Below are 27,440 nucleotides of genomic sequence, written 5' to 3'. Positions count from 1 at the left end.
AGCTCTTCAAACACATCAGGGACTGAGAGCATGCTGAGTTGGCCTTGAACTGAAGGTGGGGACTCGCCTTATGTCAGTGTAGTTAACATTGAAGATCCATAGAGCACAAAGGAAACACTGCTGCTCATTTAACCCTCGTGTTCTGACTTTCATCTGTTACTTTTTTATCTGCATGAAATGTCTTTTCCCGAAATGATCAAATGTCTTCAGGTAATTTTTGACCCAGTAGTTATTAAATGATTTATAGGTAAATTGAAGCATTATTAAATTATTTGTAGCAACTAAACAGCATGAAAACACTATGAATATAAAACATTCTACTGATATTATTTCAAAAACATTTCATACACACAGAGAAAGAGAGAAAATGGAGGAAGGGAGAGAAAGAGAAAATAACAAAGATAATTATACATGCTTCAATAAAAAAACCTTTCCTGTCAATTTACAGTATTATCCATCCCCGAGCTTCACACCTGACCCTGCTTCTTGTGGGAACACATATTTTTCCCCATGAGAAACACATACCTTTTGTGCTTTTGAACTTGTAATGCTCACAAAGTAAAAGCGTTACTCGTTGGGAGAGCATTGTTTTCTCACATGACATGGGTAATAGGGGTGGTTGTCATATTTCTATAAAAGGCACCACTTATATCAGGACCCCATTTTCTCTCTGCTGAAAACATACAATACAATATCCAACAGGTCCTTGACTTGCTGAGGTCAGAAGATGTACAAGAGGAACAAAATCATAATAGAAGCTAGGAAGAAGAGATATCTGAAGAAGATGATGAGAAATATAATCCTGATCATGATGATTCATCTTCAGATGAGGAAGAACTCCCTGAAGACCATCAAGATAAGAGAGACATTTTTGTCAAAGAACACACTTAAATGTTCCTCATCACGCTTTGCCAATCAGGGCAGGCTGGCAGCACACAATATAATGAAGATGACTCCAGAGCCAAAAAGATTAGCTATGTTCAATGCCAAGGTCAACGTTCTGTCTCTATTACTCCAGCCACTGAAAAAATCATCCTTTAAATGACAAATATGCAGGGTTTCCGCAAGTATGGAGAAGACTGGAAGAACTTGGATGCCATCAACCTGCATGCCTGTGAATCAAAGCCTCTGTGTGTGATTCCTAGTCTGTCTTAAAGCCTAGTTGCTGTTTGTGTTAATCCTAGCCTTTGTTCATTTCCAAGCTTTGAGGTTTCTCTATCTGTATGTTAATCCTATCTTTGCATTAATTCTAGGCTTTGTTTATTCTAGCCTCTGTGTGATTCCTAGCCTGTTTGGTATAACCTGCTTCCCTTTTCCGTTGCCTTGAGTTTGTGTTTACGATGTATTCCCAGACTCTCCATGTTGTCTTCTTGACCCTGGACTATTCTAGTGACTACAACTCTGGATTCGCGTCCACCTCCTTATCGCTCAACTCATTTTTCCTTACCGCTCAACGCTACATATTTTTACAACCTTTTTATCTTTATATATATATATATATATATATATATATATATATATATATATATATATATATATATATATATATATATATATATATATATACACACATACACATACACACACACACACACACACACTACTGAAGAAGAAGATAACCATAGTAGGCAAGATTAGATAGAACAAGTCTGAACTCCCTGCTGCACTCCTTACAACAAAGCAGAGAGCAACCTTTCCCCCAACTACCATGTTTGATTCTTATTACCCAAAGAGTAACAAAAATGTGGTCCTCATGAGTGCACTGCACAAGGATGCTAAGACCAGCCATTGTGAAAACAGGAAGTCAGTTATTATACTGGACTACTAGCAAAGCAAAGGAGGTGTAAACAACATGGACAAGGTGAATGGAACATACGGTTGCAGGCAGAGGACTGCCCACATTATTGATGTGTCTGCTTACAATGTATCTGGAATGAGCTCAACCCTACCTGGATGCCTGGTAATCTTAACAAAAGGAGGGTGTTCCTGGAGCAGCTAGGAAAGGCACTAGTAACCCCTAGTAACCCCCACACAGTAGCCTTTGCAACAATTGTGAGAGGTATTCAAGGGGCTGAATCTGCTCCTGATCCACCTGAGGATTTAGCCAGGGCAGGTGAAAGAAAGATGCCAAATCTGTCCCCCAAGGAAGGACAGTAAAACAAACACAGTGTGCTGCAAAAATCAAAAATACAAAAGTACAATGCCCATGTGCATAAACTGACATACTGCTTTACATGTACAGAATACTCCAAAAATAATATGCTGCATTTACCTGAATGTTTATGTTTTTGCTCTCAATTTTCAGTGGTTCAGTAAATTTGATGTGATAATTGTTTATGCATCTGCTAGGCTTATAGCAGATTCTGATTCAATAAATGTTATGAATATATTGTCTTTTGCTTAAATGTATTGTCTTTTACTTAAATAATTTAGTTTAAAAAATGTTATAATAATGACTAAGTTTTTCATGTGTGACAGTAGTTTGTTCTGCTTAAATTGATGTAATGAAAAAAATTAGATAAAAATCAGATGTCATAAATGTAACGTTGCCCGAGTGCCACAGGGCGCGGCAAGGTGCGTGCCATCATGGGGATGTGGCTACAAACACGGTTGTGTGGCTACAAACGTTGTATGGCTTGCACACAGCAGGCCAGACCATGTGACATATGGGGAAGCGTCCCGTGACAGAACCTCCTCCCATGAGGCGCGGCTCCCAACGCGTCCTCTCCAGGACTGCGAGCCCCAGGCCACCCTGTAGACATATAAAGCACGGCTTTGCCTGGTGCCCACCCAACATTAGGCGGGCTAGGAGCACAAAAGCCCAGGAGACTTCTTGACCGAAGGGAGGATGGCAGAATCCCTGCTTCCCTCAGGGCAGTCTGGTATGCTCCTTGTAACATAATTCGCCTAAACACACAAAAGGCGCACATATACACAAACAGACGCGCCTTCACAAAAACACTTCAGGCACTGTGCTGCAGCAGCTGCTGTCACCACAGGAACTGTAAATGTGTCCCCAGCCTCGACAGACATGCAGGTTGCACGTTCGCCCCGGTTCCGGCCGTGCTCCTCCCCCGAATAGTCCTCCTTCTCCCAGCCGCTCTAGGAGTGCCCCAGACGCGGTTTGCCTACCGAGGCTTTGGACAGACCCCTCTGCAGATCCCGCTGGCTCGACCCAACCGCGCTCTTTACGGTTGTCGTGGGGCACATCGGTCCTCCTTGACTCAAGCTCGATAGCTAGAGTGGACACAGACACCGGTCATGGTCCTCTCCCCAATATCCTGGGATCCCGGCGGGGGTGCCTACGTACCTCCTGTAAGGAAGTCCGTCGCTAGCCGAGGGATCTGGCATCCTGTGGTGGTTGGTCATTCTGTAACGTTGCCCGAGTGCCGCAGGGAGCGGAACAGAACACACAGATTCCCTCAACTTTGTGCAGCATTTAATGACATTTAAACATGTAAGACAATAGTGGCACTCACACATAACAGTAACAGCGAACATAAACACACAACGCTAACGATAACATGGGCTACACTAACATGGATACTAACATTACACTGACAAACAAACAATGACCAACAGTGAGGGATGCACTGACAGGGGTTTAAATAGACTGACAAAACACTAACGATTAACCCCATACAAGGGTGAACCCCCATGCACACGACAGGCCATACCACGTGACTTATGGGGGGTGGAGCGTCCCATGACAATAAAGACTGTCATGGAACGCTCCCCCCCACGAGTCACGTGGTACAGCCCGCTGTGTGCAGGGGGAACCATGTCTATTTGTGGCCATGCCCTCCATAAGGACACACACCTGCATGGGGTTTATCGTTATGTGTTTGTCTGTGTATTTAAACCCCAGTTAGTGTGTGCCTCGGTGTGGGTCACTGTCGGTGTAGGTGTTGTTGTAAGCATTAATAATTTGTATAATCAAAGTTACTGTTGCTTAGCCTTTGTCATCATTATTAATGTTCACGTTGTTAATGTAATAATGTTCACCATTAATGTTTTGTATGAGTGCCATCATTGTCTTGTATGTTTTAAGTCATTAAATGTCTTTCAACGTCGAGGGGGTCCGTGCGTCCTGCTCCACGCCCTGCTGAACTCAGGCGGTCACAGAGACATGGTGAAGGTGTGTCATTTCTGACTCTGAGGACAAGGGGAGTATGCAGTAAATGAAGGCATTACAAGGGTTAATAGTCACACAATTAAACTGCATGCTACGAGGAATCATTGGAAATCATTGGAAATCATTTGGCCCCAGTACCACTATTGCTGAATTCCATTCTGTGCTTCATTTTTATAAAAAGCGCTGCTTGTCGAAAGTGTATGCTGTGAGATTACTCATGAAACACATCCACTAACAAACCACAAGAGTTTTCTTCATCTCAGGTGTTCTTGCTGAACATGCTGGTGAACAGCAGGTGTTCACCAAGTCTAGGCTTCACCATGGAAAGCGCTGTCATAGTGCGCTACCATGGTCTTTTTACCGTTAATCACAAAAAGGGATTGTGGCAACAGTGTCGCTAAAAATACCTGCACACCATCGTCATACGCCACCTTGAAAGGGCCCAGCTGCATGAAGGTCACCTAGAACAGACACTGTTGGAGCAACTTTCTCATTTCGGTCCACATAATAAGTCCTTTCTACTGTTGCTAGATCAACGGGTATGTGTTCTAGCTCTCGAAGGAGAAACTTAAATCCTTTGTTGAAGGGAAAAAAAGGAGGACATTGACTCAAATGAAAACTGCAAATCACAAGCCTCAACTGCTGCATTTAGGCCCAATGGAACCAAAGGCCTGATGCAAAGTGGACTGCAGGGGAAAAATGTATTTGTCAGCATATGAAAGTGAATGGCAGGGGCTAACTCAACCATCTAAAACTCTATATGATGTTAAGCAATGGCCCACCTGTAGAGTCGCAGATTCCGCACATTACAAACTTGCAATAACATCATGCATGAAAAAATACATTTGGTGTCCAGGTCCAGCTATGTGAAAGGATCCAATTCATTTATGCAAGGAAGGAGCGTCTCATATTTCGAGCTAGATTTTTGCATCACAAGTCGATTAGCGGCACCAATGTGGGTCAGATGGAAATTGCATCGTTCTAACTGACTGGCTTCAACTTCGCATATCATTATCTCACTAATGACTAAGGATAAAAGTGCTTTCACGCAGAACCCACTCAAAAAGAGGCTTGTTTGAACCATCACTGAATGCACATCCACAGCAAGAATGGCAAACAGTAGGTGGAGTGACACCTGTAACTGCAGGTGTAATAAACTAACAGAAAGTCATTTCAGGGTTGGAAAAACAGAAACAACTGCTGTTTGGGACCACTGAGAAATCACTCCACTAACACCTGGCATTTTGCTTGTGTGTTGTGTGCAGGATTTGTGTATGCCTTGTGAGGAACTAATGACTCTGCTTCATGCTTCACGATGTCCAAGAAAGCGGAACATTCCTCCATGCCTTCATGGAGCCACCTGAAATCAGCCATTAATGAGGCACCCACACTCCATACACCATACATCATGCACCACACACCAGAGGTGGTATAGACAGCCAAGCCTTATCCTAGTCCCATTCTACACTCCCATGCTACGCTCATGCTACCATTATTATAATAAATAATAGTATAGTAATAACAACACAGAGAGACTGGTGCACGCACACCAACACACTCACACACACACTTTTGCACTCATCTATTTGCACTCATCTATGTATTTATACTTGTGTAATTTGGTGAAAACCCCCAAACGTAGGCCTCAAGCATCAAGGAAGACTTGTGTGAAGGTGTGTGTGTGTGTGTGTGTGTTGTGTGTGCGCGCATGTACACCTGGGAAAGAAAGGATTATGCCCTTCCCCAAAACTGCTACTTAATTTATGTACTGCTCTTAATTTAAGTACTGTACATGTCAGGTCACATGACCTGACCTCTGGTGCTGCAAGACAGATATGAACCATAATAGGTTAGCTGATAAAAGACTTAATTTTGCACTATTTGGCAGACCAAAAAAGTTCTTCTGCCAATCACAATAAAGGAGCTTTCAAGAAAGAAGTATCATGAGGTAGACTCAGTACACACACACACACACACAGCAACAACAGCAGCAACAACAGCAATAACTCTGTGAGTCACCTTCTGAAGGCTGTGTTTATACTGAATGAGCAAACCAGTAATGAAAGTGTGAGGCTATGTGAAAGACAAGCTGGCATTGCTCAGTGGTTTGAATGCCCAGGAAATGCCTTTGAATTGCTGGACTGGTTAGACATAATTGTAAACCCAACAGTATGTTAAAAATAAGAATGCCATGTCACTATGATTTTATGCCTTTGTTAACACACTCTGATAAGAGTGCAAAGACTTGGTTTTGGTTCAGTCGTACATTACGTTACATGATCTATAAAGTCCTAAACAAACTGCAGGAGGACACACACACACACACACACACACACACACACACACACACACACACACACAAACACAAAATAGTTGAGGGTGAAGGGGTACACACATGGTCAGAAAGCTATGAGCCTAAAGGACTGGGAGTGGCCCAGCTAAGCTTTGTAACCTTTCATCTCAGCTACCACCAATCAGGTCAATTGCCCCCTCACCAATAACTTTTCCTTCTTATGATCTAGGGAGTCAGTGAGGCGACATCATCTTGACTGAGTCACACTATGATTGACAAATATGAGACCGTAAAAGGGAAGCCAATGCATTGGACCGTGGCGCCGACTCCGTTACGTGGGCATGGCGGCTGTGAGCGAAATCCCTCTTGAGCTCCCCTTCTGCAGGCGATTGGGCCACTTTCCTTCCTGGCTCATCACCATAGCACGACGTGGCCAAGGCTCCTTACTCCTCTGGGGTACAAAGCCAGAGGGAAGGACCATGAGGCCTGGAAGAAGCCCCACACCAGCACACCCTGCCTGGGGTAGCCAGCGTTGGCTCGAGCATGGTGCTTTGTTAGATGACTCCAGGTGCCAGGAGGCATGGTTGTCAGATGAAACATGGCATTTCTGAGTCCTATACCCTGATACAGACTAAAATGCACTTTATAGCTATACGGCCAAATGTCTAAGCCATTGTAATTTCTGTGAACATGTGAGCATGAATTGTTGTGATATGGAATTTATATTGGAAAAGTTACAAGATCAGATCCTGACAGCCGGTGCATGTTTGCTCAGGCTGCAGGGGAGACTTCATGCTTTTGACTTAAGTAGTAGTTCTAGTCCTGTTTTATTCTATTCAATTTATCTCTAAAGTGTTTAAATAACGGTTAATGAAAGGACAAGCTGCCCATGTATTTATCTCAACATAATGCCTGCATTAACTGAAAGTGGTATATGCAAACGGTTAGTGTGATTTACATCTGAATAGAGTTTTGCTAGTGTAGTGAGACTCAATTAAAAGCCGGCCTGCATTGATCTGGTCCCATTACACAGGCCTCACGCCACGTTTTGTGTGCTTCTTAACTTGCCTGTGTAAACAAACACTGGTCCAGTTTGGCACAGAGGTGCATGAGATTCCATGCCAAAATGACTTCTGTTGTTTGATGCCATCATTAAAAGGGTTATATCTGACATATAACCAACTAGCTGTTATGACCCAAAATAAATCCCATGTATTTACTTTGTATGCAGTCAGTATTGTAGTGGTAGAATTAGTACCACTAGTAGTTCTTACAATAGACAAGGACAACTACATGTGTGCATGTATGCTACTAAGAAAATATCATAGCCTCTGGAATGCAATGGGCAAATTATTAGCAGGCACACATGTAGAGAGAGAGAGAGATACAATAGACCAGTATTAAGTACAGGGCTGCTAAACCTACATGAACTTAACAAAACCAAAGTTACAAAGATGACAGTACCATCAGTGAGGTTTAGACCTGTGACTAACACCTACACCCAAAACAGCCACTTTTAACTACCTGTCTAATGGCAAATCCTGAGACAGAACCCAGAGTACCATTCAGGAAGAGTTCTCTCTGGTTTAAGTGATTGCATCCAGAACAGCTTTTAATGTTCTCTCTTTTTTTAAAGAAAAAAAAAAAGCTCTTTCTATTATTTTTAAATAGACTTTCTCATTTTTTAAAACACTTTCACCACTTTAGTTTATTTCTACTAAGGTACAACCCTTAAGTGACCAAACACTGTTAATGAGCAACTGGGTGAGTCCATATGGGAACGAACACATGGGAACGAAAACATGGGAACACATGGGCAAAAACGAGTTCTTTCATTCCTTGCAACAGCACCTCCACTCTGCCGAAGCCTCGGGGGTCGAGTGACGAGCCCAGCACTTCCCCTTCACTCTGTATCCACGGCAACATGCTCATCTGACAGGCCCGGTTGGCCTCTCTCACATGCGCAAATACAGACGAAGAGGCACACAAAAGGCATGTGGGCCCGTCTGTCATTTTAATGTAAATGTGCCAAGAGGATGGACACTGCACAGAGAGCCGCTCGAGAGCTCTCCGCTGTCCTTGGGAACAGACCAGAAAGAACTATTCTTTACCTAAGCACTGAGTGTCTTCAGGGCAAATGAGCACACTTGATTAAATGTCTCTTTTTAGGCTACAGTTTGGCATCCCAGAGAGCTGGGTTACAGAGGCAACGATACAGCATTCCAGCATTACTGCGACTATTATTTACCTACATGCACTTTTTTGACAAACAAAAACAAGTATTGCCTTACACTTACACTGTTACTCAACATAACAAAGCGCTTACTTTATCTATTTTGGAGGACATGACTTTATGACAGGAAAAGGGGCCTGAATTTCATATCCAGTAAGCCGACACAAATGTATCCGATTTTCACTGCACTGCAAATGAATACACCTGTAACAGTTTTCTTTTTCACTAGCTGGTCTGCTCTACAAAGTCCTCTGGTATGCTGTCAATAACAATTTTCAGTACAACCAGCTCGCCCGGAAATCAGAGCTTTCTAAACATTGCGTCTGTGTTGTGTCTGTGTTTCAGGGACTGGCTTTAGCGTAGCAACCCTATCCAAATACATGAGCTCAATGCTTTCCACATAAGACGGGGAGTGTGATTGTGCACGGTTAGCAGGACCTGCTTGCTCCAGTGGTGTTTGCAGTATGAGAGCTTTGTTTCTCGCCTGGGCTTTGCAAGTCTGCTGACCATCAGCAGACTCCCAGTGGGGCCACATCAGTTGTGTTGCAGTGTTTACCAGCAGTGTAAGCCAAGTCTGGTAATAATTCTGGTAAATAAAAATGAAACTTCTTTCTGTGAAAAGTTCACAAACACAACAGCTGCCAGTTGATAACACCTGACATAAACAGACTTAGCATAGACATATGGGTAACATGGGATTAGTCGGCTTGAAAAGTGCATGCTCCAATGGAAGAGCTACCTTTGAGTAAGGACATCTCACTAAAAGCTCACGTAGCTGTCTGAAGGCCCATGTAGCTGTCTAAAGGCCCACGTAGCTGTTTAGCACCTCCACATACACTTATATGTTGCCATGGACCACATGGACAACAGAGTGACAAAAGGTCCTTGTCTCTGCTAGTGCTAACTTCTTTCATTTAGATGAATGCCAATTACTTCCCCTGTGTGGCTGTCATGAGGTAGGTCCAAGGCTTCTCCTGCCAAGACCAGACTGAGAACCTGCCATAGAGCATCTTTCGATGATTATATGGAAGATGGCTATGATACAAAAGTATATTCATGGGTATTAAACCTTTCTCCTTTCTAGCAACATTTGCCATAATTTGGAAATGTTGAGAAATGTTCACAGTAGTTTGGGTTCCTCTAAATTCCAACTTTTTTTTTATTCACCTCAGTTTTCTCCCGGTGTTAGCTATCTCCAATTCCACCTACTAGTTTACTAATTTTCCCCCTATCACACAATATATCCAAGCCAGGTGGGTGAAGGCTAGCACCTGCTTCCTCTGATACACATGTAGCCAGCCACTGCATCTTTTCAAACTGCCACCAGTGCAACATCCCTGGATGGCTTAACAAACTTGGAGGAGAGAGCCAACCTCCAGCTCCGCCTACACTGGCCAGCAGACAATCAGATTGGTTAGCACTGTGCTGGAGGATTGGGGGGGGACATCAAAACAACCCAGAGAGTGATGCTCTGTTGGACTCTCTCTTCGCATTTCCAGGGATCAAACCAGCAGTCACCTGATGACAGTGCTAATTCCAATGTTCTTAGGCAAGTGGAAGACCAAGTGGATGCAGTGGAAATCAAGTATGAAGTCAAGTGTCTTTTCTAAAATAATCAGATACATTTACATTTACGTTTACATTAAATATAGTTTAGCAGACTGAATTATTTACTTGTTTTGAAGTCAGTGGCTAAGAGAACTTGATGTATTGTAACATTGCGGTTAAAATTAAGTAACAGAAAAGGTACAGTCTAAAAGACACAGATGACCATACTGGAAACAGAGACCAAACAGCAGCTAAACTCCTCACTTGCAGCACTTGACTGAAGCTCTCGTTACAGGAGATAATATAGTTTATACACTTCATTATGTGCTAAAGTGCAAAAATCCCAGCTTTAGTTTCAGTGCTGTGCTCACTGTCCACAAAGCGAATAATGCACTCCTGGCATTGGGACTTGAGCCCCAGTAAGCATACCAATATGGTTCTATCAGAGCACCCCACTTGCTTGCACTAAATGTCACAGTGAAGCAGTGTGGTTGGCCACAAACTTGAGTAGAACCGGCCAGCCAAAGCACCAAAACACTCAACAGTGCTGAGAAAAAACGGGCTGTGGTTTTGAGAATCCTTCAACGAGACAATAATGGTTTGAGGAGTAAATGCTAAACTGCATAGCATGAAGAGCACCTCGAGGGCAGGGCCTGGAGCTCACAGCTAGTCAGCCTTATATATGCCGTGGTCAGGCAAGAACGGGGGCAGGTGGTGGAGCTCGGAAACTCAGAAAAGGTCAGAACAAAAGGAAACACAGGAGGGAATCTAAGAGGAGAACATTTTCTCGGACCTCAATTTGGACATAACCTCGTGGAGAATTTAAGGGCAAAATTTACATGTGCAGAAATTTCTCACTGAAATTTGCTACATCCAAAATCTGACAGTTTTTACAGCCTTTCTCAAAAATGCTCTGCTTTTGTGGTAGCATCTTTTATTTGCTACATCTTTTTCATAATGTGGCCATCATGGTGCTTTTTGAAGCCAGTTGAATTTTCATTCTTTACTGTAGCCTTGGGACAGAGGTGTAATTAGTTTTATGGTTTTCCATCCTTATATACCACATACTTATATCTAGTCACAAAAACACAGTACACAAACATACAGCAGTGTATGAAGAAAAAAAAAAATCATTATTGCTTTTAGCATGTGTGTGCAGGGACTTTGGGCATCCCACATTTTAATGAAAGTGAGCCAACAGGGAGTGTTCAAAAGCAAAACTCTGTCCCAGATGCTGTGCAGAAAATACATAGAATTTTTTAAGGGAAAAAGAAGAGGGCTGTATAGGATATGCTGACAGGTGAGGCTCTCTTGCACACCCCACTTATGGTGATCTAATAACAAAGTCAGCAGAAGCTTTAAAGCTTTGTCTAACCTGGGCTTTTAAGCTTCTGAGGCAGGTTCACACCATGCACTGCAGGAGGACAGGAAAGCTAGATATTTGCTTTTTAATCAGTGAATATGGGATCTAATTTGAACTAAAAACTGTTTATGATGATGTAGGTGATAGTGATTATGATGATCATAGCTACCTAAAGGAACCAAACCTCAATGGGACTCACAAGTCAAGTCAATTTTATTTATATAGTGCTTTTTACAACAGCTGATGTCTCAAAGCAGCTTTACACATGTCCGAGTCCAAGCCCCCAGTGAGCAAGCCAAGGGCAACAGTGGCAAGGAAAAACTCTCTAGAGCAAAGAAACCTTAAGAGGAACCAAGACTCATAGGGGAGGGCCATCCTCCTCTGGATTGTCTGATTACATGAAAGAGAAATACAGAGAATTTGCTAGAACAGAAAAGATTCTATGAGGGTAGAAAAAGCCAGTACCAATACAAGCATGAACATTTACAATAGATTGCTCTATTTCCCTTGGTAATAAAAGTAATTGCCAATATAGATACATTTCACCTTATGCAACTACAAGTAAGAAACACTGCTCAACTTAACAAAAGTAATTTCATATGGACAACAATGACCCAAAATCTAAATCAGACCGGAGCTGTGCAGGAATGTCAGGTCAAATAATAAAAGGTGCTATTGGTATTGATATAAGGAACTTATACGGAGCCTCTGTGCTGTTAAACAGTATCTGTAGTGGGAAAAAAAAAAACTGCAGGCCAAAAACACACACACACACACCCACCCATACACTCATGTCCTTGTGTCATAGTCTATGCGTCAAGACTGAAGCAACTGACTAACTACCACTGCAGTGATGGTTAGCAATGTTCTCATTACAAGGTGTCAGGGCATCTTACATACAGAGAAGACACAGCATAACACGGCTCAACCAGAAACCTGGCAGGTTTGCATCTATTCAACATCCCCAACAAATAACAACACATAATATAAAGAGTGTATTTGTACTTTATAGTGAGAGATCTAACTTTTTTATCTGATATGCTAAATTTCTAGGGCTATAGAAAGGATGTTTATCTGGTTAGCTTTTTGATTTACAGATGTAGAAGAAAGCAGATTTTAATAGAATTAAAAGCCACACACTATTCTACAATAATTACCTATTCTCTCTCTTTCTCACCCTTTCATGTTAGGCCATGGTTAAATATTAGCTCCTTGATTTACACCCAGAATGTACAAGCTAACAGCCCTACCTTCTTGATTGATTCAATTTGGTCTTGCTTCTGTAGCTCCTACAAGTTGGTGAATTACAGGATCTCAAACCTGAAAACACAAAAATATCACACTGTCAATGAGATACAGAGCCTTTCATTTCAGAATTAGTGCCGCTGGCATTATTCCAAAATAATAAAAAATAAATAAAAGATTTAATTCTCCTAACATCCTTTAAGAATTCACAAGCATATGATTCTAAGAGAAAATACATCAGCCAATGTGGGACAGCTTTCCAACACATGCACTTGTTCAATGGAATATCCTGAGCCTGTAAGTCACCAGTGCCTCTATGTGTGCCTGAGATTTTAGATGAATCTTTTAACCCACCTTTTTATTCTAGCAGCACCACTGATCCCATCCAAATCATTAAAAAAAAAGGTTTTATCACATTGCAACAAAAATAAAATAAAGCAGATGACTAGGAGAGAGCCAGTGATGAGGAAATGTGTTCACTTATAAATACAGAAATATATATAAATAATATAATATATATGTAGAACATATAGAGAGTGCACACAGTAATTAGATATTGGAATTCCTGCTGGGATTTCAGACATTCTCGTGGCCAATGTAAACATTTGTCTTAAATTAACAGACAAAATGATTGAGGAACCAGATTTGATTTGCACATGTAGACACATGTGAACACGCGCACACACACACACTCACACACACACACACACACACACACACACACACACACACACACACACACACACAAACATACACACTGTGCTGATTCGTGACCGCGCATATATTAGCCTGCTCCCCGGAGACACGTACATTAATTTCACATTAGCAAAAACATCACAAGGTCTCCACAGCTTCCAGAGCTCCTGAACACATTGTCTCATTTTCTGCTCCTATATAAGAACCAAGCGGACAAGATCCCTCCTCCTTGGTCCCCCACTCTCCCAAACCAGACACATATTCAGAGACACTGAGAAAAAGAGAGATGGAGAGACTGCTAGAAAATGCACTCGCAGGCTCACACCTTGCTAAAGCTGACCTGAGGCGTTTCTATGGAGACAGGGCGAATGCCAGATTTGGAAGAGGGGGGTGTTGCTGGCAGATTAAATAGTTGCATCTATTATTTAAAGACCAAACCTGGAAAACGCTGCATCATCGTACAGCTGAGAGAGGCATGTCAGCAGAAAAGACTGTGAGGGTATTCACCAAAGCATATAGCTAAACAACAAACCTATACACCTCCACTAAAAGCATAGAAACAGTCCAAAATAGCAAAGAGGGGATTTTCCAAACCATATGTTCCAAAGACCAAAACTTTAAAACTTAAGACTGTACAAAATGACCTCTCAGTCATACTATACTGCTATAATATCTGAATGTAAACGAAGACTTTTCCTTCATTGATCAGATCAAAACAGCTGACAGCAGTTGTAAACGGTACCGTGTGCAGCATTTGGTGTCTTTCACTCTGAAACAGATTCAAAGCCAAAGTCAAAGCGAGAGAAGGGAAGAAAGAGGAGAAGAGAAAGAATGCATGTACCCCTCCAGGTGTAACACTGACCCAGGGGTGTGTCAGCTGAGGAGGGTGAGAAAAAAAGAGCAAAACACCACAAGCAATCCTGCAAGCGTCTCGGTGAAAAGCAGCTGTTCTGGGTTAGCGGTGGACAAAATTACCTTGCTGTGGAGGCAGAGAGTGGCAGACAGCGCAGGCACGGTCAGCGTTTGCAGCAGGTATGCCTCTCGGCCTGTTCCCTGTGGCTCTACAAGCCCCACGATGCTGGTGGTGTGTGTGGCCCCATGAGCACTGACACACACACACACACACAAACACACACACATGAGGTGGCACACACACGCATACGCCTCTGCCTCCTCCCCCCACAAGATTAACATGCGCCTTTGAAATCAAACAAAGGGGGGCGGGGGGGGGGGGGTTAACACATTTCCTGACGCTCATTTTGACAGCATCCATCAAGGTTGAAGGATAGGGGTTGGGGGTAATGAGACGGGGGAGGGACTGATATCTTTATATTCATATAAATGACAGACCCCGCAATAGCTGTGCACTCCAGTTTCGTCCTCCACGGCTACTTGTCACTGATAAGCCAAAGATTTTAATTAACCTCTAACGTTTGAAAGCAGTGGTCCTGGACAAAGGGTGTTCTCTGCACACTCAATAAACTACAGGTCCTATCATGCTACACAAAGCTTGAATCCCAGAACCTTGGCTGTTCATTTCAAATGTGTGGAAAAAGTAAAACCTCTACCAACATTATAGAAATCAAAACAGCTATATATCATTGCTTTGTTTTTTTTGTTGTTTGTTTTGGGGTTTTTTTTTTGGATGGGGGGGGGGGGGTTACAAAAAGCTGCATCTGTAGCAAGCACATGACCCATGACATCTGTTTTTATACAGGCTACTATTTGTACAGCATCCTGACTATTATCAATTTCACTGATTAAACACACACTTTAATGCTTAACATCTGCCAGATCTATTGCACGAACAGCAAGTGCAAACTGTAAAACAGCTTTTCAAAGCTACTTTTTTATAGATTATGTGGAAGACGATTCCCAGAACATTTCTCAAAACAACCACATTCCTATAACTCTCTTGAACTTCCAGGCTAATCGAGGGACAAAGGCATTTTGTCTCCAATAATATTAAATTGTTCTTTGAGTCAAGGCCATTAAAACCTTTCCCAGACATAACAGCTAGTGGGTTAAACTGGACCAAAGTATGGGCATAACACTAATCAGGACTGCAGCACTATCAGTAACAAGGTTATAAAATGTACTGTCTTCACACAGCTTTATGAAAAAAGACTCAATGATGAAAATCTCACAATATTGTGGAAAAACTCCCATACATAGAGCTGGATTTTTAAAATCACATACCCCCACATGTACGGCCATGTGATATGTACATATTTTTCCCTGGGCTCAGATGTTGTACAATGAAAGGCAGTAATGACTTTCCACTCTCTCAGCATTTTTCATTTGCACAGACAGTGTGTTAACAATCCTCAGACTGGGAATGTTCGTGCACACACATGCGTGCACGCACACACACACACACACACACACACACACACACACACACACACACACACACACACACACACACAGAGGAGAGCTGCACAAAAGGACATGCAGAGGCCTTTTCACACAGAGGATTTAGAGCTCTCCAGCAGAGAGCAGGACCAGTGCTGTCTCCTCTGCCATTTCCCCCTTCCAACATCAGGACGTTGTCAGGGCCAGCAGACAATAAGGGACCCGCATCCCACCAGCCTCCGTGTGGAGCAGCAGTTGCCTGTTATGCAGAATTGAATAATTCAGATTTCAGACCAGGAAAGTTAATTACTTTATAGTATTTTCATGTAATCAGCCAAAAAAAAAAAACAACCTCAAAACCCCCCTCCCAAAAAACATTTACTGTAGATCTGGGTGGGGGCAGACACTGGGTTTAGAAATGTTTGCTGTTAGGAAACAGAGAGAGGACCCCCACTTGAAAATGCTAGATTTCATGAAAAATAAACATTTTTGGGAAGTCATACTGCTTGATTGAAGGCAGAGAGGCAGAAGGAGAGGGGCGCAGTGAGAGAGTGAAACAGAAAGAGAGGGAGAGAGAAAGAGAAGAATAGATAGGGAGAGAGATGAAGAGGGAGAGGTAGAGAGAGAGGAAGAGAAGGAGAGAGGGAGAGAGATAAATAGAAACAAAGAGAATATCGCACTGTATTCTTTACTATGAAAAATTCAAGCTACTATGAACACCTTTCACAGACAAAAATGTTATTATAATTTTAAAAAAAATATGACAAAATATGACAAATCTGTGAATCTTCCTCAGAGCGAGAGAGAGAGAGAGGCATTACTGTTAACTATTTTACAATATCATACCACCTGAGAGTAAGTAGATGATAATGTTTTCATTTTGACTTCATCAATCAGGATTAATATCTGAAATATCTTGCCCCCTTCGGTATGTTATTATTTTAATTATTACTTATGGGTGCTGTTGCTATTTAATTCAAACAATAATACGTTCAGTTACAAACTGCATCCAGCTGGTAATATTATACTTGATACAGTCCAGTCAAAAAAGGTATTTTGAACTTAACTGAGAGGGAGAGAGACGGTCGGGAGGGAAGGAGAGAGGAAATGAGAAGGGGCGGGGTTTGTTACACGTGCAATTAATTGCACTGACTTAGGAGCTGGTGTGCTACCTCTACTGGGGCTACATATTCAATGAGAACGTGCGCTATGATTTTTCATGGTAATGTAGCAGGCTGAATTATAGCCTCCTGCTAGCCATGAACAAAGCAGACTGACAGCAGGGTTCCACACAATTCCTGTGGTTGCCCGCAGTTCCCCGCTGATGCATATGTGGCAGGATGCAGGGCAAAGCTCATTTCCAAAATTTAATCTAAGACACTCTCAATGTTGCATGTGGGCAGAGCAGTATTCTGTTTAGAATAAACTGGGAACAGCATGAGCTCTCTTTCTCCATCTACCTTGTCCTCTGTTGACTTTTTTGTCACTTCCTGTAGTGCCAACCTATATATATATATATATATATATATATATATATATACACACACTCCTCTGGGTGGGTTTTTTCCTTCAGGCTCAGGTGCTCTACCAGAGGCCTGTGAGCTTGGGGGTCCTGCATATTATCTTAGCTGTTCCCAGGATTGCACTCTTCTGAATGGGGATATCTTTGATCCTGTTCCTGGGAACTGCTGGAGCCATTCTCCCAGTTTAGGGAGAATGGCAAGACCTTAACTGCTACCTCTCTAGCAAAAAGAGTTACACTGGCTAAGCCTGGGTCAACAAGGTGTGTGTCAGATGCTTGGCATATTTAATATATATTTATTTATTGAAAAAAGAGTGTTTTTCTCTTTTTTGAGGTATTTCTGCAAAGAATTTAAGTATTGAACTTATATATATATATATATATATATATATATATATATATATATATATATATATATAGATATTTAAAATTCTTAACAAAACAATTAGGTAATTCCCTAATGTCTGTGCTTTTTTGCCATGCCTTTCTGCAGTGGCAGATGGGTATGGGTAATGTGTAATGTAAGCCTATGGGTAATGTGTCTCAGCCAGTTCACCCAGGTGGGTCCAAGGTGTAGCCAGCGGACAAAATATGGTTATCCAAATGGATCCCATGTATCAGCCCATTTGAAATACGGGCCCCACATGGGCATATTGGCTGGGACAGGAAAACAGCATATGGCCAGGCATTAAAAAGAGGTACCAACAAGGCCTCCATGCAGTGGCTAGGTATTGCAGTCACTCTGCAAGAATCCAAATGCAGAGATCTCATTATTGCCACAAACTGATCTCCAATCCTAAATCCCCTATGTAATACAACATTTGTAAGGGGAAAAGACAAGTTAACAGAAGAGGAAATCAAATCAGAGGCCTCTAATCTTCAAGGATTCACTTCTATCTTCTCAACACGCCTTTCAAATGCTGTCACTGTGTGACCCCCAGAACACGCGGCCCAAACTTGCGACATCATCGCCATGGTGATCCTCCATGGCAACAAGCCCTGGCAATACCACTGCCACCCTGCTGACAAACCAAAAAACTAAAACTCCAGAAACAACCTCATCTCATATATAGGATGCAAGAAGGGTGTGAGGTGAGAAAATAAGTTGTGTAAAGAAACAGTCAAAATCAGGGTTGGGGTGGGGTTTGGGGGGGCAGACAGCAAGCTAACGCTGAAAGCACCACCAGCTGGAACTGCAAACAAAGAAAGATGGTGCACCAGCTGCCTGAATAAAGTGTCAAACACTTCCACTTCTAGTGCAAGACTGAGGGAGAAGACCTTAGGGGTAAAGGAAAAGCATAGTGCTATGCTATTATTAGCTTCACTAGACAGGAAAGATTTTCCCTAAGCCAGTAGGCTCACTCAGCCAACCAAAAAATACAGTCAGTGCACAGGCTCATGATATCACACTTGGCCAGACTGATTCCACAGACTGTCAGTTCGATATCTACTCAAATCTCGCTTTCTGAGTTTGAACAGATCTCTGACAGAGGCAGATAAGTAGACATATTTTAGGTTTTATTTTAACTGTAAAATGAGTTTGATGCCCATCCAATAGAATTCTATCACTCACCCTTGAATGTCACAGTGTGGTTCAATATTTTGTGTGTGACTTTCGTCAGCCTTGCTGTTAAAGGGTTGGTGTTTCAGAGTACAGAGTTGAGAATATGCCCTGGATATTGTCATGCTTACTACATAGCCAAAAACAGCATTAGATCCAATATGTAGAGATGCTCTGATACTGCAGAGCTACTGTAAATTAATAAATAACAGCATTATTTTCAGAACAGACACTTCCTGTCACTTGATTCTACCATATGACCCCACCCCACAACCCCCATCTGTGTGGCAACAATATAATTCAATCTTTTGAGGTTTGGTGAGAGACCAGAGACAGCATTCGTACAGTATAGCTGACACAACCTGTGCTGTGATTCCTTGTTAGCATGTTCCAAACCCCAAACCACACTGCCTTTGAGCCTATGGTACAGCTCATCTCGAACCACCATCACTCAAGACACAAAGAAAACATATCAAGGCTCTTCTGTCCTGGCACCCAAATGATTGGGTGATTGGGTAATTTCCATGGGAAATTCATTCCAAGTGATTGGAATGAATTTCCCATGGCTGTCTGTACAGTCACTGACTGTCATCAAATGAAGACTGAAGACTCAACTCTTCAATGGACACTTAAATATGCACAAAAACCACAAACTTATTTCCTTTTTAGTCAAGGCTTTAGACTGACAGTACTCTTGACATGAACCTACTATGGTCACATGAGGATACATATTCAGTAGGGATTACAAAGCACTTCTGTAAGGTGCTCTGAAAGAATGGACTGTGCCAAATGTTGCAAATGGAAAATTCATGTCCCTGGAGGACAGCAATATTCTACTGGAAAGCATTTTGCATGCTACAGCTAGTTAAAATTAGCTAATTGACAACCAAGAGTTAACCATCTCACTAGTTTATGTTAAGCAGGAAAGGAGAACAATGATAACATCAAAGTGTGTTGCAATTGCAATATTCTCAGCTGTACTGAGGACAGAGTCATCATACGCTACCCAGTGTGTATCTTATTAGAATATACTATTAGAATACCAGTATATTGAATGCAAGTATACCAACTGGAATATAGCCAGCTTCTATTCTCCACCTGTCAAAATGACAAAGGGGACTGTCCTCAACAACAGCAGGGCCATTTAGCCCCATTTGTATCCAGTCAGGCTTGAGTGGGCAGCGATGCCAATTCCCTGGCGTGTGTGCCCAGTGCACTCACCCATGGCCCTGTGCCCCCACTTTGTGTACATGCAAAAAAAAAAATCAAAAAGCCTCTTGCCTCCATTTTCATTAGGCAAAGTGGCATTATGACATCTACAGCATCCTGCATTCAAATCCAGGCGCATGATCCGGACCAGTGAACGGGGATGCCATGAATCAACACAGGTCACTGGGTCATTTGTTGCAAAGCTAATAATAATATCACCTAACATGAAAAGAATTTATTTTGAAGCCTCTGAATTCAAAATCCTTTACACATACAGTGCAGTACTAGAAAAGGCACCCAAGGCAATGAAGGGGAAAAGCGGGAAAACTATAAAACTGAAATCCAAGTGTGAAGCCATAAAGACTTAAGATCATTTAACTGGGAGCAGCTTGTCAAGATAACTGATGAGGCTGGTGGAAGCTTGTGTGGTCCTGGTTCTCCAGGAATACCAATCTCCAGAGAGAGAGAGAGACAGAGAGGGAGAGAGAGGGAGAGAGAGAGAGAGAGAGAGAGAGAGATAGGGGGGGGGGGCATTGTTAGTTGGAAGTATTATTATAAATAGTTGTTTTTTTCTTTTTTTTTCCCATCAAACCATGGTTTGTAGATTGCATGCTGATGTCCTGCTTTTTCCACATAGTAGTACACAAGACAAGACATGCATCAGAAGAATGCTGTCTGATCAAATGAATCCATATGTTAAATACCAATTCTATGTCAAAAGAAAGCTACACTTTCTTTAAGTTTCACTAAGGCCATAAAGGGGCAAAAAATTTAATCAGTCTGAAGTGACACATTATGTAGTGTCCACTGCACTGGCTCTGAGCAGTCATTATACTGTCACAAATGGCTGAGAGGTTTTCTTTCTCACTCTCTGTCTCCAGGGAGTGAGCAAACTTTGTCAGTCATGTTTGTCCACATGCTACCATTTTAAAGGCCACTCCCAGCCCAATGTTCTTTGCCAACTTAGACTTTACGTCCTACACCTTATATGGATGCTTCCACTCAGTCCCCTGGCTGTGGACTCCTCACCAAATGGCTTTAACAAGAATCACTTTAATATCTCACACCACTATTTACTGAGTAACTAAGTCGTGTTGGGATGCAGGATCATGGTGTTAGTTAAGGACCAGAGTCCCCCTGCTGCTGGGTGGGGTGGTAGCATCCTATGCACTGTCCCATTGTTCCACAAATATTCCACAACCCAAGGGACAGTCCTAATCCTTAGCTCAGTGTTTGGTCAGTATACCAGTATACCAGATTGTTGATGATATGCACTGACTACTCTATTTAATCAGTCCTTAACTGTCAATTGTAACATTAGTAACTACAGATTCCTGTTTAGCTAGCAATTCAGTGAGAAAAGATGACTGAAGCAAATAAATTTGGACTGCATCTTGAGTGTAGCCATTCACAGAACAAAGCCCATAACCATACACACATTTGCAAATCAGCTTGTAAAAAAGTAAAATTATCCCTCAAGACACGCACAGGCATGCACACCCTCGCACATTGAGCCATTTCATTTCTTTAAACAACACCACCATATATGAGGAGCTTGCAGCTTTTAGTTTGCAGCATGATGTGTCAGTGAATATCATTGTCCCGATCTCTCTCACAGTGGTGGACTCAGTCAAAATGAGCTTCCCTCCCTCTCCCCGCTTGTCTCCAGTCTCTGAACATCCCCCTATTCAACTGTCCAGTACCATTCAGTTCACCAGTTCACGGCCCCACACCAAGCCTGAACCATTGCCTGAGACTGTCAATGCGGTCTATCCTCATAAACCCAGTTATTAAATGGTATTTGTAAAAGTATGATCACTAATTATTAGAAGCCGTATTTCTTATGGACTAATGGAATCCGATGCTCAACAGAGAGCTTCCTCCAATGGCAAATTCCCCACTGCAAGCACAGCACATGGCACTGACACTCTGCTGCTGAGATGCATCATTGTGGGGTTCAGAGGGTATGCCAAGACATTACTGCTCCACTGACCTTATACATATATATCACACTCTGGAAAAATGTATGCTGTAATGAGACTTGCACAGGGATGCAAGCAAATGTCATCACTCTAAAGTCATCAATGCACTTTTCTTGGAGTTCAGAATTGTTTCATATTTAGCTAATAATCATAATTTAGTTAATAATCATATTTAGCTAATAATCATAATTTATTCTACAATGCAAACAAATGCAATGCAAACAAAAACAAACAAATGACAACAAAAAACTAGCAGTACTGCACATATACAGGAAGTAACTACTTTGAGCTAGCCAATAAACATAACTCATTAATCACAAAAAAAAAACAACATCTAACTACATTTCACATATTTAGCATTTACACAGAGAGAGAGAGAGAGAGAGAGAGAGAGAGAGAGAGAGAGAGAGAGAGAGAGAGGTGGGGGGTGCTTTTTTAGGATATCTCTTCAGTGAAGGATGGTAAGCAAGGTCATAAGTATCAGAACTTAAAACCTAAACCGAGAACCTAAACAGAGGATGCATAATAAGAGAAGGTCCACTTACAGTACATGTTGACTCCAAAAGTAGGACCAGATTACACATACACACTGGATATGATTCTATAATGCAGCATGGCTGTAATGTTTAAAACCAGTAAAAAAAAAAAAAAAGCAGTGTGGGAGAGCACTGATCTGCAGAAATGTAATCATGTTTCCTCTTTTCTCACTACTTGTACTGGTTGAATGGTATCATATAAATAAAACTCTGCAGCCTAGTATCAGATTAAGAGTCAAGATGAAGACTGACATGCAAAGACTACTGGAAAACGATCACTTGCTTCTGTACTTTCATCTTCCAATGCACCTACCAGGAGCATCTCCCTTCATTAGATTATCTTACATTCTGAAAACTGGGCTGGCTTGTCGATCTAAAATAGCCAATACATTAGTTCACAATAACTTATTCAAATTCTGCATTTCTTTTTTAAGCCTTCAAAAACCACTGTAAATACATCAACATGCACACAAGCTAAATCAAATCAAAGAGCCAAACCATCCACTAAGGAATGTTGGGCGTTCTAAGACATTTGTTAAGGTGACTAAGTGTTTTGAGATCAGGGCAGGAAACAATGAGGTTGGGCATAAGTGTGTCCCATGAGAGGGGATAGCTGCACAGGGCTAACTCAGGGCATCAACTGCCAGCTATTTGGCCATAGCTATGATGTCAGCAAGAATTTCTCTGAAGCAGAGAATGGACCTCTGATCACAGAGTTGAACCCAGAAACCAGAGTTGTAAAACCCAGAGGTAAAAAGGCCCACTATTTAAAATAAATTAAAATGTAATTAAAATAATTCACTAATTAAAATAATTAACATTTCTCAGACTGCTCAGGTTGTTTACATTTATGACTAAATTTTGTGATTAAGTTGCATGGGTTGTAGCTTAACATTTGTGACTAAACATTTAAGAATTACAGTGTTAATGGAGAAAAGACAGAGTCACACTTAGTAAGTGGTTTAGAATAGGCCTAACTCACATTCAGCCCTTATATAAAAAATGAAGTTTCAGTGAGTACATGAAACTATAAATTCAAGGAATTTAACATTGAAATGAGCCCTGGCAGTACTACATGTGTCCTGGGGGGAACAGACAGAAGTGCAGCTTCAGTCGGGGTGCCAAGTCAGCGGTGCAGTGCAGCACATGTGAGCCACCAACTCATGACCGCAAGCAGAGAGCAATGCATTAGCACCCTACAGCAATGGAGCCAAGAGGAATGGCCAGTTGCCTGACAGAATAATCGGAGACATTTTGAACCAGACACTCATGGTCAAAGGTTAGGGAGCCCAGCTGCCAGTGGTTGCATTAAACCAACTCTGGTCACATTCAATGTCTTTTACTAACAGCACTTTTCCTGTGAATATTCATGAGCCACTTTCCTTGACCTCTGCAACTCAGTATGTGACTGAGAGCATATGGGTCACAAGCCTGAGTGAGACTGTACAACCAAGCAAGGGGAGCAAATCAATTCATTGTTTCTTTTTTTTTTTTTAAATGCTTACTACAGGCAATTAAATGTGAAAGGTCTGTGGGCTTTTCTTGACTTGAATGTCCATATTTTGCAGTATTATTTAAGAAAGGTCAAGTGGTTCTACAATAAGCAGTGACAAATAAACCAGTTAGCCACAGTCTAAAGGCCACTCTCTGGAGAGAAACTCAACAATATACCACAGCAGTCAAGAAAAGAACTGAAGGCCTCTGAGCTATCTTATCTTCTCCTCTTGTTCATTTTCAGAGATAAAGGAGTTTACATCTACAGTTTGTCCCCATCCTCATACCACTCATTCCACCTCTGGGGGCAGTTTCCACAGTAGCCTAAGAGGTCTCTGTATTGAGCCAGACTAATTTTTCCCATGTCATTTACATTAGTTGACTGAGTCAACGGCTTGATCACATCAATAATAGATGGAAAAAGATGACCCCAAAGTGCAGCAAGACTTCCAATTAATAGACTGGGGAATAAAATGTAAGGTTTCAAAGTGCATCTGTGGTTTGTCTCAGTATCACAAAATAATTACAATATGGTCTTTGACCGTAATCTTCTGTAGCCGAGAGAAAGAGATTCTTTTTAAAATGATGCTGTTGATAAACATAGGTATAGAACTAAGGACACTATTGTAGACACTTATCAAGAGTCTTTCAAAGAGTCATGAACATTTAAAAATAAGTAATTGTGCTCGCTTTGGAGCACCTGATTTTTGTGTGGTAGAACTGGATACTATTTAATACAGTAATGCACAGTTCCTCAAGCTTCTTTCTCTGGAAAATAATCATGTCAACGGCAGCAGCAGCTGTCTGTTCTGCTCCAGGAAGAGGTTGGGAGAACCTGCAACAGGTCTCCCAGTTGCCCTTTAAAAGTGAGGAGACTTCTGCTGATTCTTGAGCGAGCATGACCCAGCAGAGTTTCTCCTCTTCACAGTAGCAAGAACCACAGCAAGAGCCTGTTATGGTGAAGCACAGACCTTTCTTGATTCCCCAGGCTGGAAATATGGAAATGTAGGTCAGCTCTCACAAATTGGCAACGCCAATTTAGTAAGGAGCTGAGGACAGAAGGAAATCCCCTTGAGTAGAATTGGAGAAGAACATGTTCACTGAGCCATGGAGGAAGTAATCGTAAGATAAAACCTCATCTTACTCTCACACACAATGCCATGTCCATAACACAGCAGAGAATGACATTCACCAGTCCAGTGCTCTTAAGTAGATCCTAACCCATTTTTTTCATAATTTGTCTCTTTATTATTAACCTTCCTTTTTAACCCGTTAATTTTTTTCCTGCTTTTTTAGGTTTGAGTCCTTTTAAACACTTTGCTTTGTAAATAAACGCGTAGTTTCTCGAGCAGAAAGAACAATGTCTGGCTCTTCTGCCGCCCCGATGATAGAGAATATGTTTATATAGCTTATATATCAAAAAGAAATGGCTATAAGGTGAAGAGTTTAATCCTTAAAATGCTTTCTGTCACAAAGCCACGTGTACTAAAAAACTACTGCACGTCACCGCTCTTCTGAAACCTCGTCGTTATCGCATGAAAATTAAATCTAATCCGCTCCTGAGAACAGCTAATTATTATAGTTCTTAAAACAGTAACGGTCCCTTGGTATCCAACCATCCGAATATACGATTGGAATTCTATGCAGAGCCACAACTGTATTTAAATGTCTCCATACACAGATAACGTCAAAACAACCACACAAGCTGTATCATTATGTATGTCTGACTGATAGAGGCGTGCTGAGAGATAGCTTCAGAGGCTCAACAAATGCCATATTCCCTATCCAAATGAACGAGGTAGCCAGTGTGCACAATATGTCATAAAATATAAAGGTGTCTCTGCTAATGTTTTCCCTACCTGTAGTGTATAGCTCAATATTTTTCACAAAACCCTAGACTGGAATCGTTGTACCTGTGAACAGCCTTGTCCAATTGTGAACAAAATCACAAATGATGTCTTTATTCACTAACAATACGTTCCCACCGTATTGGGGAGTTGTAAAATGTATACGACGCTCATGTAAATGAACAAGATTGCTGGCGAAGAAATTAGACATATTGGCTGTTGACGATTTGGAAAGATAGTCATCGAAAATGGCCTGTTCAGTTATAGCAGGCCTCTTCATCAATAACACAACAGCATAGAAATAATGCAGCTCGGTTTATCATATTACGGGCTTGCCCAAAACAGACAACGTATATCCATTTCTCCTGATACTGGTTTCAAAACGTAGATAACTGACACCTTCCATGTCCATAACAATATCTGCAACATCGTCGGTTGCTAAGAGGAATAAACAACTAGTCATCCTCCTCATCGACACATCCACTGCACCAAATGCGCATTTTTCTTACTGTAAAGCCGGTATAGGCTACATGAAACGTGAAATATATTTGGTATTTTGCTTGAGCAAAAAAAAACAAACAAAAAAAAACACCCGTGCCCGAAACTCACCGACTATCGTCTTTGATCTTCGACCCTCTGGTTGCATAGAACTGAATATGTTATGCTTTTTTCCCGTGTATCCCGGCTAGGGTCTGTCTCCGGGCAGTCGGCACCTTCCCGCAGCCTAAATGCGCGCGGTCCTTTCTCGCTCCTCCACCAGCTCTACTCATGCCGAACGAGCAGCGCCGACCCGCGCGCGCTGTGTGCAGGCGCAGCCGCAGCGACATCGACCTATTCAGGTGATGAGGGGCTCAGATCACCAACAGAGTACAGGCAAGAGTAGAGTTCCTGATGAATGTCTAGCCTTAGAACATTTCTCTGAGCCTGCTTTTTTAACAAGTGGAATGAATAAAAAGTTGAAGTACCGTCCGTAAAGGCGATACATTTGCCCTGGCCAACAACGATTTTGCTTCCTGAAAATAAATATAATTTTCTTATGCATTTTGCGCACTGAATCTAAATATGGTTTTAGATTTTCTGTATCGCCCATAGTTGTTGTTTTTTTTATTCCAACATACTCGCATGCCATTAAAAAAGTGGATTTCCTCTGTCGACAGACTATTGCTGAACACTGAAGCAGGATGCTCCTGAAGCAAAATGTAGGGGAGAATCATATATAAATATGAAAAATAAAATCATTATTTATACATAAGTAATATATAGTTTAATGTAAATTTGAAGTGTTCCTTCACTTAAAAACCATAGAGGATAGAAAATTCTAAATACTGATTCAAATGTAGTGTAAAATGTACTATAAGGTCCAACTGTTTTAGCTTGTGAGGCAAAAAAAAAAAAAAAAAAAAAGTTCAATTTTTTGTGGC

The 27,440-nt window shown here is 41.7% G+C and overlaps 1 protein-coding gene across 20 annotated transcripts in view; it reads right to left on the bottom strand.

Moving 5' to 3' along the window:
- Positions 1-26,762, bottom strand: part of nrcama (neuronal cell adhesion molecule a) — a 53,119-nt gene extending 26,357 nt beyond the window's left edge. For all 20 annotated transcript variants that reach the window (XM_035521600.1, XM_035521603.1, XM_035521639.1 and 17 more), the window contains exons 1-2: positions 26,629-26,762; positions 12,823-12,892 (exon numbers count right to left, since the gene is read on the bottom strand). The gene's annotated coding sequence lies outside the window, so the exon portion shown is untranslated. The remainder of the gene's footprint in view (positions 1-12,822; positions 12,893-26,628) is intronic.
- Positions 26,763-27,440: the final 678 nt, after the last annotated feature.

Source organism: Electrophorus electricus, chromosome 2, assembly GCF_013358815.1.
Source record: "Electrophorus electricus isolate fEleEle1 chromosome 2, fEleEle1.pri, whole genome shotgun sequence".
Taxonomy (NCBI): domain Eukaryota; kingdom Metazoa; phylum Chordata; class Actinopteri; order Gymnotiformes; family Gymnotidae; genus Electrophorus; species Electrophorus electricus.
This window is presented reverse-complemented; position numbering and strand designations above follow the sequence as displayed.